The sequence below is a fragment of the Tachypleus tridentatus genome, chromosome 8 (assembly GCF_004210375.1).
Source record: "Tachypleus tridentatus isolate NWPU-2018 chromosome 8, ASM421037v1, whole genome shotgun sequence".
Taxonomy (NCBI): Eukaryota; Metazoa; Arthropoda; class Merostomata; order Xiphosura; family Limulidae; genus Tachypleus; species Tachypleus tridentatus.
In genome coordinates this window covers 112,414,740-112,430,925 of record NC_134832.1, presented here as the reverse complement: position 1 = coordinate 112,430,925, position 16,186 = coordinate 112,414,740, and positions in this window count along the sequence as shown.

The window sequence follows — 16,186 nt, the reverse complement described above, 5'->3', positions numbered from 1 at the left end:
CATTTGCCCTAAAGGTTTTTCCGAAAGAGAAAGTAATATAAGAAAATGAGGTACGTGTGTTACTGATGTTGAAGATTGCTGTTCTGAGTATTCAAGACGTGGTCGCTTACCCATTGACTGTTTTTTTTACAATTTTATTTAAATTTTTTAGAGGATCCATAGGAAAAAGGAAAAATTCGGTACCCACTGACCCCACCCACCATGGAGCCCTACAAGGGGACGCACTACAAAGTCACGCAAGGACAATGCAGCAACGCCAGGGTTTCGTGAGCACTATACCCAAACACCAGCATCAGGCACAATGTCCACAACACCCGTTGAGAACTTCCAACACTGGTACTTGGTTGACTCTAGCCCAAGTGGACCAGCCGATTGACCCAAGGGGGGCCACCCAAAGACCGCCCGTCTACAGGAATTCGAGGTGTGTTAGGGTTGGACCCTCAACCACCAGGATCCTCTCCTCCCCTTCACGGGTCGCCACGCACGGCAAACACGTGGGTGGCTGTTTAGATCCCAGAGAAGGTAACCAGATAGAACAGAACCTTCCCTGGGAGGTCCCCTCACCACGTACAGGAATCCACACCGAGGGGTTCTGTAGTGGGAAAAATTGTGAAGTGCCTAATAAAAGATACTTTACCGAATTATGCATTTAGTGAAGCTATCACAAATACACCAAATGGAAATCTCACCTTACTAATCTTTTATCTGTTTTAGAAATATCACTTCTTATCTGGATAATGCTTCAAAGAAAATTGGCTAATAAAGTAACATCAATGAGAATTGGGGGGAGGCTATTTACTGGACTGTAGTCTTCTGGGTGAGAAAAGACAGTTACTAATTTAATGACATACAGTCAAGGTGGACCAAATGACCAGTGGTGTGCCTCATGATTTATAGCTTGGGACTTTTCTTTTTCTTATTTATTTGTATAGGATTATAATCAGTAAATTAATAAAGTTTGATGATTAAATTGTTGGTTCCTAATAATATTGAGGATGTTGAGGCACTAAGTACAGTACTGTTACATGGCTTGGATCATTTACGAAATGAAAGTTGGACGAAAATTTGACAAAAAGGCCTTTAACAAAAGAAAGAGTAAAATAATTCATTTGGTTTCTCACAAACAAATTTAAGCTATATTGCAGTTTACACATTAATCTGTCAAACTTCGCAACAGGTCCACAAAGTTTCCAGGCGAAACTTAGAAAACAAATATAATTTGATCTTAAATAATTATTTATCAGAACTGTATACCTGTGCTGTAAATTATATTTTGTATTTAATATTATAACTATTTAGTACAGAATATTAGGTTTAGTTAACTTGTAATGAATGGTACTTCTGGATAAAAGTTCTAACTACCTGAATACATAGATTCATTAATAACTACAATAATAAATAAAAACTACGCAAAAAAGAAACGACCTGATATTACAACAAAATAAAATGTTACTGTGTCATTCCTATTCTAATACAAGCATGCTACGACTTCTACCGTAACTATTTTATAACCGGATGTTTGTAGTACTTACCCTTTCATATAAAAATTAAATCTTCCCATGTTGTGAGAAAAGAAGGTGCAAACGTGGGATTTATATAACCCAGGTACGTATTTATGTACATTTATAGAAATACATATATATATATAAACACTTTATGGTTAATTTATAACTATATTTTTCATTAAACTATTTTTGAGTTTTATATATATATATAAACACATTATGGTTAATTTATAACTATATTTTTCATTAAACTATTTTTGAGTTTTATATATATATATATACATATTTCAAGATTTTCAATTCTTATCTTACGAGCAGCTATGTGTTCATATGATAGCAATCGAATTATATTTATGAACATCTTACAATATAATCTAGAAAGGTGTTACACGAAACTCTGAAAAATATATAAAATCGCTCGATGAAACAAAAATGTCAACGTTATAGCATTCAATTTCGGAATTGTTTTTTGTTTTTTTTAATTATCTATTACAATCTTTAGTGACAAATGTACATATGTGCTTATAGGTATGATAGTTTATGTTATCACATCGGGATAAGTTATTTGTAGCATAGAAACCGATCATTGTTAGAGAGTATTTCAAACAGGAAATGTTTCAGTGTCATTGAATGCAAGGTAAAGCTTGATAAATATATTCTATCATTCACTATAGCTATAAGAAACTAACACGCTAATGATGTCACGGATGCTGAGAACGTAACCTATAAATCTCTGTCTTGAGATGTCAGAAGAATGTTCATCTAACAGATTACTTTAATATCGATCAATATCTATTAAACATAGACAAAGATGGTGAAATCGTTTATCATGAAATATAACAATTTCACTGTTTAAAGTCCACAACATTTTATTGGGAAAAAAGTAAATAAAATTATGACTTTTCCAACCATGTTTTAAAAACTTGTAGTTAGTGCATATTACTTTTAACTTTATACCAGTACCTTTGGTGAGCAAAATTTTCAGTTTCCCGTAAACTTACACAAAATAAATGTATTGTTAAAATGTGATGACAATAAATGTGGTAATTTTCTTTTTGAAGTGTTCCATAGTGGGATGCCATCCAATGGCACAGCGGTATGTCTTCGGACATACAACGCTAGAATCCTGGTTTCGATACTTGTGATGAGCAGAGCACAGATAACCCATTGTGTTGCTTTGTGCTTAACTTCAAACAAAATAAAAAACTAGTAGGACAGCGGCAAGTATCTAGATTTAAAGTGTTTAAACCGTGGGTTCAATTAAAGGCTGGGGACTTATGTGATGCCTCACTTATCTTTGCTCTAGAACAATCAACAAACTCTATAAGTCTTTCTTATTTTACACCAACTCTTCACATAAAAATCAGAGAAAGGTCACTTTATAAGCAGGGGTTCGATTACCCTCGGTGGACTCAGCAGGTAGCCCAATGTGACTTTGCTGTAAGAAAACACACACACACTTTATAAGATTAAGGTTCTTTAATTTACAGTGCATAATCAGGGATTTAGAAATGTTGCCAATGAAGCTGAAAAATAAATACATACATACTTGCATGCATATTATTATTAACAATATCTTCCTTTTTATTTTTTATGTTCATCATCTTAAAAATAAATTACAGAGCATTAAAGACAGTAGATTTACTGGTGATCTGGAATACCCATAAAGTCATAAGTGTCAAATAACTGAAAAAGCATTAGGGAAATTTACACGAGTTAACTCACGGTCATATCTCTTAACGACAAAGCCCAGCTTAATAAGAATTGATAGATGCTAGCGCTGTAATTGCTACATAACAACGGTGAAACATTCGTGTGATTGAATGCTTAGTCAGGCGTACATTGATCTCTTTTTTGGAACCTCGAACCCGTGGAGTAATCTTTATTTGGTTTCATTTCTAGTTTCTGCATTTATTTTTATATCTGGACCTGGCATGGCCAAGCGTATTAAGGTGTGCGACTCGTAATCAGAGGGTCGCGGGTTCGCATCCCCGTCGCGTCAAACATGCTCGCCTTCCCAGCCGTGGGGGCGTTATATTGTGATGGTCAATCCCACTATTCGTTGGTAAAAGAATAGCCCAAGAGTTGGCGGTGGGTGATGATGACTAGCTGTCTTCCCTCTAGTCTTACACTACTAAATTAGGGACGGCTAGCACAGATAGCCCTCGAGTAGCTTTTTGCGAAGTTCAAAAAACAAACAAACAAACATTTTTTTTCTATTTTATTACTTATTATAACTATCAACAGATGATGTATTTCACGTCACATCTTGTTTAAAGCTAGTTCAGAAACAAATAATTAGATTGTGATAGACAATTAATATATATATATATATAATGGCTTTAAAATTACGCAAGAGTTTTCAATTGGACAAGTTGACAAGTTGCCTTACTTCTAAACCACAAGTTCAAAACTAGAGAAGAATAACATAAATATTTCTTGTACGGTTTTGCGCGAATATTACAAACAATCGTACATCAGGAATTTCTGTTGTTCAGTAACAGTTTTTTTCTTACATAGTAGAAACAATAACCCGTAGAAATCTAAATTTATATATGTTTTGGTTTCTGAAAATATACTTTCATTTATCAAGTGTCAACTTACTTGAAACGACAAAACTTACTGTCATAGAAGTTAGTGTATAGACAGTGTGAAGTCTCGAGGGAACGTGGAGCCTTAAAGAACTGAAGCAAAAATGGCAAACTGCACTAGAAAATCATCATCTTGAAATGTTTATTTCTTAGCGATTACGAAATTTGTTTACACACACACACACACATGTCTAAAAACGAACTAAGAATTATGAATACGAATGTGTGGAGGGTGGACTGCAATAAAAAGTAATTTTACATATCGAATAAATCTACCCTGAACAAAGCCACACTGCGAAATATGCTGTGGCCACCGAAGAAAACGAATCCAGAATTTTAGCATTGTAAGTCCGTACACTTAACAGTTGTCCCTATGAGTCGAGGGCTACAACTTATGCTTTCATGATATACTTTATTTCAAAATTATATTCCTAGTTGAGTTTTATTACTGAAAAAGTTAAAAACATTTTGATGGGCTAGAAAGACTGCTGGAAGAAATTACAAGTTTATTTTATTTTTTATTAAAATATTAATTAAGTAAGCATTCAAGACCTTTCACTTAAAAATGAAAAAAAAGAAAAAGAAAAATTAAAACTTTCAACATTAGTATGTTTTTAGCACAAAGCTGTACGGTGGGACATTTGGGTTGTATCGACCTATAAGACAGAATCCTGAACTTCAACACCACAAACATCACTGAGCCACTCTCAGTGGTATTTTGAGCATTAAAGTTACCAATCTTCCTGCATGTATGTTAATAACCATTGTAAATTAGGTTCAGCAGTAAATGTATTGAACAGTTTCATTTTTGAATTCTAATATAAATGAAATAAAGCAAGATATATATACATTACAAAGATGATAAATAAAACAAAATATTTACATACAAGGATGACACATTAATTTGGCGGACGCTTTGAAAAATAAACAATGAAAGACAGACAACCACTACCCTAATCTAACTGAATGCCCCCCCAGTGGTACAGCAGTATGTGTGCGGACTCACACTGATAAAAACCGGGTTTCGATACCCCTGGTGGACAGAGCACAGATAGCCCATTGTGTAGCTTCGTGCTTAATTCTAAAGAAGCTAATTAACTCACTGAATGAATAATGAGCATCACTTGGGGTCAGCCACTTTCCATTTTGCTATATACAAAAATTAGAGAAACAAGGTTAATTTTCCCATAGTGCATTGTCACCCAAGTTATACGGTGACTGTCATCAACAGCAACAGGGAACATATTTTTCCATACCGCTACATCTTCACGAATAAGATAAGAAAAACTGCTTGGTCAAACCTAAAGGAATTTCCAAGCGATTCCGATAGAAGGGGGAATGACCCTTGACAATTTGTAACTAGCTCAATGTCAACGTAGTTCAAAACCAGTTATCCGTATGCTACAAGGAAACTCAATACGTGTAAGTGAGAATGATTTTGAAAATTTAGTAAACACATACATTGGTTTGTTGAGAAGTTCGCGCAAAGGTAAAAATATCTGCGCTAGCTGTCCTTAACCTAGCAATGAATAAACTAGAGGGTAGGCAATTAGTCATTACCACCCACTTCCGACTCTTGAGTTACTCTTTTATCACCGTATAGTGGGATTAATCGTAGCATTGTATTTCAGAACGACTGGTTTGGGTATTAAGACTTTTATTGATAAAGAGAGAACAAAGTTTTGACCTTCCTAGGTCATCTTCAGGTTAAGGTTTCTACATGACCTTTGGAAGTTCGAAACGTTGTTCTCTCTTTATCAATAAAAATGTTAATACCCATACCAACCGTTCTGAGATACATTTTTATTTCAAGTGGGTTTCTCGTCATAAAGTAATCGTAGCATTATAATTCCCTAATGGCTGAAAAGGCATGTTTAGTGGGATGGTGATTCGAATCCGCAGACTGTGAGTCGAGCATCCTAACCACCACGCCAAATAAATAAATATTCATCTTTCTGAGCCAAAAGAGAAAGAAATACGTTATTTTTATCTTTACTGTTAATATATTATTTTATTTTTCTTTTTTTTTACAGTTACATGTGAAGTTCTCGCCTACACTTTATTAATTGCATTGTTTACTGTTATTAGTGTATTTGTGTGACACTGTTCGTTTGGTATTTGTAGTTCATATTCTCACTCAATGAGTGTAATACTTTTACAATCATTTCGAGACGAAACTTTCAATAGTTGATGAACTTTTTACTGAAAAAGAAATAAACAAAGACCACAAAACGAACTATTAAAATTTTATATATAACTAAGTTTACAAAAGAAAACACCGAAAAAAAACACAATAGTACAGCTGTACGTCAGTGGACTCACATCGCGAGAAATTGGGTTTTGATACCCCTGGTGAGCAGAAAACAGATAGATCTTTGTGTAGCTTTGTGCTTACCTACAAACAAACAAATACAAAAAAAGGATAATCATAGCTATATAACAAACAACAGCTCATACTTTTCTCTAAAATGTTCCAATCTTCCCAAGAAATCAAGTTAATTATTTCTCTTAAATCATTCAGTGTCGACCTACTGATTAGCTTTTTCGTCATTACATTGGTAAGTGACTTATCTTTTCATCCCAATGTGACTTTGTTCTAAAAACAAACCTTAGATTACAATAAAGTAATACACTTACATGAATAGTTTCCATACAAGTAATTCGTCGCTTGATTCTCCGTTTGTTTGTTTTTGGATTTTGCGCAAAGCTACACGAGGGATATCTGCGTTAGCCATCCCCAATTTAGCAGTGCAAAACAACAGTGAAGGCAGCTAGTCATCACAACCCACTGCAAACTCTTGGGCTACTCTTTTACCAACGAATAGCAAGATTGGCCATCATATTACGACGTTCCCACACCTGAAAGGGCGAGCATGTTTGATGTGACGGGGATTCGAATACGTGACCTTCAGATTACAAGTCGAGTACCTTAACTACCTGGCCCAAGAACCCTTTACTGTATATAAATATACGTTTATAATATTAAATAATTTAAAAAAATATCAGACTATGAAGCCCGGCCTGGCCAGGTGGTTAAGGCACTCGACTCGTAATCCGAGGGTCGTGGGCTCGAATCCCGTCACACCAAACATGCTTGCACTTGCAGCCGTGGGGGCATTATAATGTTCGGTCGGTCCCACTATTCGTTGGTAAAAGAGTAGCCAAAGAGTTGGCAGTGAGTGGTAATGACTAACTGCCTTCCCTCTTGTCTTGCGCAGCTAAATTAGGGACTGCTAGCTGAGATAGCCCTCGTGTAGCTTTGCGTGTATTTCAAAAACAAATAAACAGGTTCTTATTTATTTCTTGGATTTTGCGCAAACGTTATACAAGAAGGCTGTATGTGCGAGACGTCAATAATTTTGAAGTTATGGACTATAGTAAAGGCAACTAGTCAACACCACTCACGGCCAACTCTTGTATCATTCTTGTAAAGTCTAATGATGGGATTTGACTGTAAATCTTGTAACATGCACACAAATTAAATACACATAGCGCTAATCACTTACCATAATCGCACTCTACAGTTTAGGGCTATCTGTGTTCACAAGCGTAAGCGCTGAATTCGTTATTTAATTTGAAATGTCAAAGAGCTGTAAATGGAAGCTTTACACTAATTGATTTCCCTCTAGACTGTCAGTTCAAAATTAAAAACGAATAACACAAATAGCTTTGCATAAATGTCTAAAACTAAGCCAAGTTATTTGATTACCTTTTGAATTTTTTTGGTAGTTTCATAAATGCACAAAGCCTCAAGAATTTTCAAATCAGAACGTTATGCATGTTAAGCCATAGTAGGAAAAGTTACATCAGGCCTTTTTGATGTAGGATTAGGATCATAGTCTTGCCAAAAGAGTAACCTCTGCCTAATGAGTCTTGTTGCTAAGGCAATTATGTAGTAGATCATAATCTGCCTGTACTTGTCAACAATCAGGGTGCAATTAATGTTATAGATCATTAACACTATTGGCTGAGATGTAGTCCCTAATCGTACATTATAGTACATGTACATTGGTTATTATAACATTCTTCTCTTCGCCATCTGTAAAAGCATATAGGTCTCCAGCTTTGGTCATTTTCCTGCTTATGACCTATTGCTTATTTAAAGCTTTTGAATTGATTACTTCTTCTCAGCAACAATTTTCTAGCAATTAAACTCCAATAAAACAACTTTGGGCAAGTGTATATGTTCCTATTTTAACAAATGCATTCAAGCTTATAGTCATAACAACGTATTTTTAAGTTACCTAATCAACAGTCATCTGTCTCGTAAACAACTTACACTGCGATACCTAACATTACTTTTGAAGGGTCGAGGTGGAATTTTCTTAACTACCCAAGTCTTTGATTTATACACGTTTGCAATACAGTATTTAGTCCTGGGAACAATGAATTGAAAAAACACTACTACCTGGTATATTATGACAGCTTGTGTTTGTGTAGCTTCTATACTGATGTGTCACTTTCCGATTAGTAACCAGTTTCAGTGCAAACTATCATCACATGACTGTATTCTGGTACAGCTCATTTGCACACGATAAAGAGATGACATTCTCATACTGTTTGGTCTTTAAACCCTTTTTCCTCACATTTTTTTGCAGTATTATATACTTGTTGTTTTCATATATCTCCTGGGTTCCTCAAATACACTACATGTCATACAACAGGGATGAGAAAAGTTTTACATCTGAATTATTAACCAACATGTTGTATAAAAATCTCAAGAAAGATAACATATACACAGAAAAGCTGATTTTACCTTGTTTCCAGCCCTATGGTGAAAGATATTTTTGGGCTCTCTTAAATGATCTATCATAATTACAAAGAATATAGTGACGTGCGTGTATTAATTACACGTGAAATACTTTATATTTCATTGCAGGTCATGTGTCATTCATTTTTTCAGGGCCCTTCATGCACAGTTCTTCACAAAATAAACAATATGTACTTTATTGAAATTTTTAAATATTTCTTTCTGCATTTCTAAACTGTAAGTTGTTCAATTTGTATCGGTACATTTTTGTTTAGCAAAGCGAAAGAAACTATTATTAATATAATTATACCCAGTTTTTTATCTGTCCTGAAAATGCACGTGCACCTTATTGTAATAAATGCGTATGCACTAATTTTCAGAGGATATACGTCTAAGTATATTATAGTAGACATTTCGTACAGCAGTATATTAAAAGCTTATTAAAGTTTTTAAAAAATGCCTAACGTTAGGTTGTAGAATAATATTATAAGTTTATTTTTGGATAGTATTAAATATGGTAAAGTTTAGCCCTAACAAAACTGAAGCAAAATCGTACATATGTTACAATGTTAATTTATCTCTTAATATTAAATAAACTTACCATTCCTAAAATTGTTTAGGAGAGGTACAGTTCATCTACACTTTGATCAAGATGTGATATTGAGCTTTACTAGTGTCGGGAGAGTTCCACTCCTCATCAGTAATCTTGAAAACAAGTTAACCAAATAAATATAAGATGGACTTATACCATAGTGAAAAGTATCAAACATACTGTTGGTGTGAGCGTGCTTTGTATTCACTTTGAGTGAAGGTGAAGTACAGAAAGAGGGTCATTGGTTACCACTATTCAGTTCTTCACATTATATAGCCGCACAATGGAAGATATAATAACTAAACCTTGTATTCACTTCACCTGTCCAGTGTATAGGTTTATCTCAACGCCAACATATGCTTATCTCTTTATCAAATACAAAGCCGCACTTATTAATAAAGGCTTAACTTATGCTAGGCCTCAAGTGGACTTGCAGATTTCGGTGTCTGTGATTAGAATTCTTTCTACTATTCTAGAAATTCTGTATTTAAAGAAGTACTTACAATTAATATACATATTTAACCTTAAATATTATGCAGGTATTTGTTACAGTTACATTTCTTCTCAGTCTGCGTGTACGAATCTATGTAAACTAGTTATTTAATAGTGTTTACGTGTTTATATGCCATTTTACTGTAGTGATTATATTTTAAATCCCAGATTAAAAAAAATAAATGAAATTTACTGCGTAATCTACTTTTTCTAATTGTTTTTGCTAATTTGTTTTTGCCTGATTAGTTACAAATTCACAAATGAACTGTAAGTTACTTGTTATACTTCTATAACATTTCGTTGTGTTTAGAAGTTTCTCATAAAAAAATTTGATTTTCTGAATGGTGTATTATTAAGCACACAAAGCCACACAAATAAGTTCTGCTATAAGCCCTCGGACTTCGCTGGGCAAAGAAAGAGAGAATATTGGTAGTGAACTTATGAAAAAATGGCTGGTCCTTTGAAGCATGGTAAATATTATTTATGTACTCGTTATAACTGCGAGTCCAGGATATATCTTTATAATTAAATAATGTGTGGGGAACATGATAAAATATATAGATTTCAATGTCTCTCCTACTGTTATAATAAAAATTTATAGTATATATTATAACATTATACTAATTTGTGGTATATACATCCACTCTATAATATTCCCATAGTATATATATATGAAAATATCATTAAAATGTTAAGTAATATGATTCTTTTATCTACTCGTACACACTGTACGTCGACTAAACTTATAATCAAAGCAAGGACTTGGGCTATGGGTCCAATTTCGCTATTCCCATATATAGAAATACTAAAAAATACACACCATTAAAATATAGAACATATTGACAATTTAATTAATACAGCTATTTTAATATTTCTTACAAAAATTCACTTGCATTAATAATGCACTTGTGAATGATTTTCCTTACTGCAATAACTGTCAGTCATCAATCGGTTCCTAGCATCTAATTACCAACTTACTACATCACACACATCATCCAACTCTTCTAAATCGGAAACAGAACTTGTATATAATTATGAAATAGTATGACTGATACAGTTACACAGCAAAATGAAGTTTATATTTCAAATAAACAAGCTCCGGTTTTACAAATAAAATAAAATGTCAATTAATTTTTGTCTTGTCAACTGCCGTCATCTGTTATCTAGTAGTAGCATATTTTATGGACGGAACTTTTTCTAATATTTGTGTATAGTATTCTACACATCAACTTAATTTGAAAATAATATTATAAGAATATCATTTTATTGTATCTATTTTTGTTATTAATATACTTTTTATGTTTTTAAAATGGCCAATAAATTAATGTAATGCAAAATACGATAAAGTATTATTTGAAGAGAAAGATAAACAATTTGAGTATTGCTTATATTCGTAGTTTGAAGTTGTTTTTTTTATGATATATTAAAAAATAATCTACTACACAAAAGTTTAAGAACACCCATACATGCGTGACAGAATACCGTCACATATAGTTTGTATTTAACAACAGTTAACAAAATGGAAATAATTTTATTGAAGACACATGGAAAAAGCAATAAGCATTTCATGCATTTCATTGTTTTGTTTTCCAGGTACAGTTTAATTTTTTGAATTTTACAGGTGATTGAGAATAAATTAAGTTTGGAGTAAACTTTCAACAACCGAACAGTAAAAACAAAAACATCAACAGTGAAAAGCAGTGATAAAATAAATGACTAAATATGTAATTAAACGTATAAACGTATGATTAACTTGAGCACACGCGAACTGCAACCTAAGTATAAATGTAAACCTCTGAAGTATGGAAGAATTGCCGAAACGTTTAGAAATTATATATGTAATGGATAAGTAACAGAAACACTTAACAGTCCTTTTACACACACAAACATATATACATATATTCCATATTATTTTTACATTTCATCGTGTTTCTTTATTTAATAACATAACATAAAGTTTAGGGACGACAAGGGAACTCTTGGTCAATCTCGGCTGTTCCATCCTCCAAGTCAAACTAAAACTAAGAATTAAACAAATTAAAGCCAACTTTCTTTTCATTCATTGATTTAAATTTATTGCCTCCACAATATCCAAAGGTACCCATTCAGTTGCGTAGCTAAGGTTTTCAGCGCCCGGAGACAAAGTCAGTTTTCGCGCCCCCTCGTGACAAAATGTAAGCCATAATTCCTAATTATGTAACATCAATTTGGTGCCCCCAACCCCGATGCTGCGCCCTGGGATAGATGTGCCCCCTTGCCCACCCCCCTAGCTACGCCACTGAACCCATTCCATAAGCCAACCACTCTGTTTAATATATAAAATTGTCATATGTAAAGACACCTTCTACTCTGCTTAAATCTATATTTGTGTCCCCTAGTTTTATAATTCCGGCTGTTAAATATGAATAATGTTAATGCATCAACATGATCAATTTCTTTTAAAATCTTAAACACTTCAATCAGATCTTCCAAACTCTTCTTTTCTCAAGAGAATACCATTTTAAGGATCTTAATCTCTCTTCATATGTCAAACCCTAGACACCATTTTAGTAACCCTCCTCTGAATCCTTTCCAACAATTCAGTGTCTTTCCCAAGGTAAAGATCCCAAGACTGAACACAATACACCAAATGTGACCCAACCAGTCACCTATACAATGAAATTGTAACCTGTTTGAACTTGTAGTCAGTATTTCTTTAGATACAATTTAAAATCCTATTTACTCTACCACCATCAACAGCACACTGCTTGGATGGCTTAAGAGACTCACCAACCATTACATAAATCGAAAACGCTGTTGAGATTATTCACATTCAAATTACCCTAAAATTCAAATTATGATAACCTACATGCATTTATCATGATTAAGACCCATCCGCTGCTATTTATTTGCCCTCACTGAATGATCTAAATCATTTTTTTAAACATATATTTAAAAACGGCTGGTATGGTAGAGAAAGCTCTATGTAGAAAAGCGAACAACGTTTCGACCTTCTTCCGTCATCCTCAGGTTCACAAAGAAAGAAAGAGGTAACTGACCGATAGCTGACCACATGTTTGAAGGTGGTTTTGTAACTGAGTGTAGGAATGTAGATGGCGTGCTTAAATGTTGAATTATATTTATTAATATAGGTATAAAGGTGTTCCTTTGTATTGGTTTATTTTGGGCTTGAGTTGTTCCATAAGTAAGGCTTCTTTAATTTTGCCTTTGTTTATGTTTGTTTATTTATTTAGTATTTGGGTGTTTTCTATGGTTATGTTGTGTTTATTTATTTGCAGTGTTCGAAAACGTGTGAAGGTGACTTTTTGTGTTCTGATTTTACAGCCGTTTTACTTATATATTTTTCTCTACAAGTGAGTTCTCTCGTCACCACGCATTTTTTTAAAACAGTAGCATCCTTTTCATAGATAACAACACCCAAAACCTTGATACCATTCAGCAACTTTAAGAAATTTACTATCCATTCCTTCAACTATGTCATTGATGTAAATCAAAAAGAGCAATAGTCCTAAAACTAAGCCTTGAAGCACATCACTTGCAATACTAACATAGTTTGACTGAACTCCATTTGTAACAACCCTATGCTTTCTACCACCGATCCACTCTTTTATACGATTAGTTAATTTATCCACTCCATCTACAGAGATATGTTTCTTTATAAGCCTTTTATGGCATCTTGTCAAATGCTTTCTGAAAATTCAGATACATTAAATCTACAATCTTACCCTCATTTATGTATATAGTGACATTTTCAAAGCATGTCAAAAGATTTGTAAGGCAAGATTTTCCCTTAGTGAAGCCACGTTGACAATCCGATAAAATTCTAAGCTTTGATGAGTGAATTTGCAAAGTATTTTTTATCAGACTTTCCAAAACTTTTCCCACATGTGACGTAAAACTAATAGGTCTATAGTTACTCGAACAACTTCTATTACTTCCCTTGAAGATAGGAGTGACAGTAGCTAATTTCCAACCAAACTTGGCGACTATTCAAAGACTTACAGAAATATTCTACGTAATTTTTTGTCTGTTTGTATTATATTTTCGAGAAGAAAAAAAGCGTGAAATTGAAAACGTTACTGGCTAGGTAACGCAAGTGTGACTCCTTATAATTCATTTAATGTAAATATGTGATTAGCCAGCATTTAAAATCTTACTCTGAAAGTAAATACTTTCAAGCATACAAGGAGATTTAAAAACATTCTTTTAACAGAGAAATTTAAAACAATGGTGAAACATTTAGCTGTTCAGCAGTATTGAAGTAACATGTTTTTCGAAATGAGCTGATGTATTTCTCAGTGCTTCGCTGATGGTACGAAACTTACTCTGATACATGAAAATCACAAGAAATGAGAGCCAAGTGCAAACGTGAGGATGTTTGGTAACTTCTCATTGCAGTATACTTGGTAATTCCATGTATTCGAATGATTTGTAATAAACACTGTTTTGCGTATCATCGTTCCCCTTTAGGTGTGGTTCAAAAGCCACAGGTAAATTTAAAAAAATATATAAGAAAGAAATTATCAATACCATTAAGAGTGAATTTTTTAGGTGATTTAGTTCATTTATGGTGATGTGTTCTAGAGTTCAACTACTAATTAATTTACGAGTAAAGTAAGATTATGATTAGTAAGTGATTGAGGCAGGCACTGTTTCTCCTCTCATATAATTCCTAATATCCTATCTTCCCTCCCTCGTGCGTGTCTAGAACCGGGTGTGGCCATGCTGGACTTTAGATCCAAAGCTCTATGGTTTATAGGTCTTTGCCGCACAAACCTACGTTGGGAACATAGATACGATTTAAGAGTGGCAATGAAATCCAATTATTTGATTAAAACAGCCCAAGAGCTAGTAGTGAATGCTGTTGACTATATAGCTGCCTTCCCTGTAGCTTATTAATTCAAAATTATGTAGGACTAGAGTAGCTCTTATGTAGTTTTGGGCGAATACCCGAAACAAATTTTGATATTTTTGTGATATGTGTGATTTATTTAGTGTGTGGCTTAATAAACTTGCTTTATATTTTCATTGCTATACAAAAAAATCCCTAAACATAAAAGGTTAACGAAAAGGTTATCATGATAAAAATATTGAAGATGATGGTAGGGATGGTGTTAGTGAACTTGGTGATGGGTGGGAAAGAGGCATAGATAAAAAACACTAGGATTAGATTTAGAAAAGTAAGCTTTGATAAAGTGAAGAACTGTGATAAAAGTTTTACCTATAGGAAGCATGTAGGGAGTTGGCGATGGATCTGGTGTTTGGGGTGGCACCAAAACCTGTAATTTCTCTCAATGATGGAATTTGGAGACGAAATTCAGTTGTGTAATTAATCTTTTACAAGTTATAAATAATGTTTCTGTGTTTGTCGTAAATATACCAGTAATAATTGAAAATACATAAAACGTATATATATACCCAATGTAATGAAAGAATTGACTGAAAAAATCCTACTAGTCTTCCTCATGGCCACACCCCCATACAGACTGAGTGATCTATATTAAGAATCATTGGAATTATTAAGTTATGCATTTTAAAAGAAAAATAACTTCTTGACATATCCCAAATAATTCCTAACTTATTAAACCAAAACTGACAGGCTTAAGCGCAAAAGCCCAGAATGAGTTAGAGGACAAATAAATATAATTGTCTCAAATTAAAATTGGATCACAAGTTTCATTTAAGTCGTTTATAAATCAGTTTTTTAAGGTAAGAATTACAAAAAAAAAAAACATTTATTTGTTTTCAATTTTAACATCGATTGTTTAATGTTATTATTATTATACATCAATTTAACTAACATTCACAAGACTCGGTGAACCAACAAGCCAGTTTTTTGTTCCCATAGTAGGTCAAGTAACCAGTGTCAATAGAAGTAAACTTTATTAGTAATTCTAATAACCCATAAATGAAAGCAAAGAATACGTTATATGCCAACCATACTACATCTGTCATATCCAGTGTCAACGAGGCCCTTCGTCAATACCAAGGTTCATCAAGCCAACTTGTTGGCAGACATTATAATGACTTGCGAGCTATGTATGAGCCGTAATATCTCTCGTTAGATTTTCATATTTTAGTAATCTTCTAATATTGCAGCACATCCAATCTTCTGATTTTATTCCAATTAGCGTATAATAAGGGAATAAATATACAAAAGAAATACAAAGTGCTTACGTCAGTGGCCATGACCAGAGTCTGCAGGTAAGGATTGTAATTTATCCAACGTCAGTGGCCATGACCAGAGTCTGCAGGT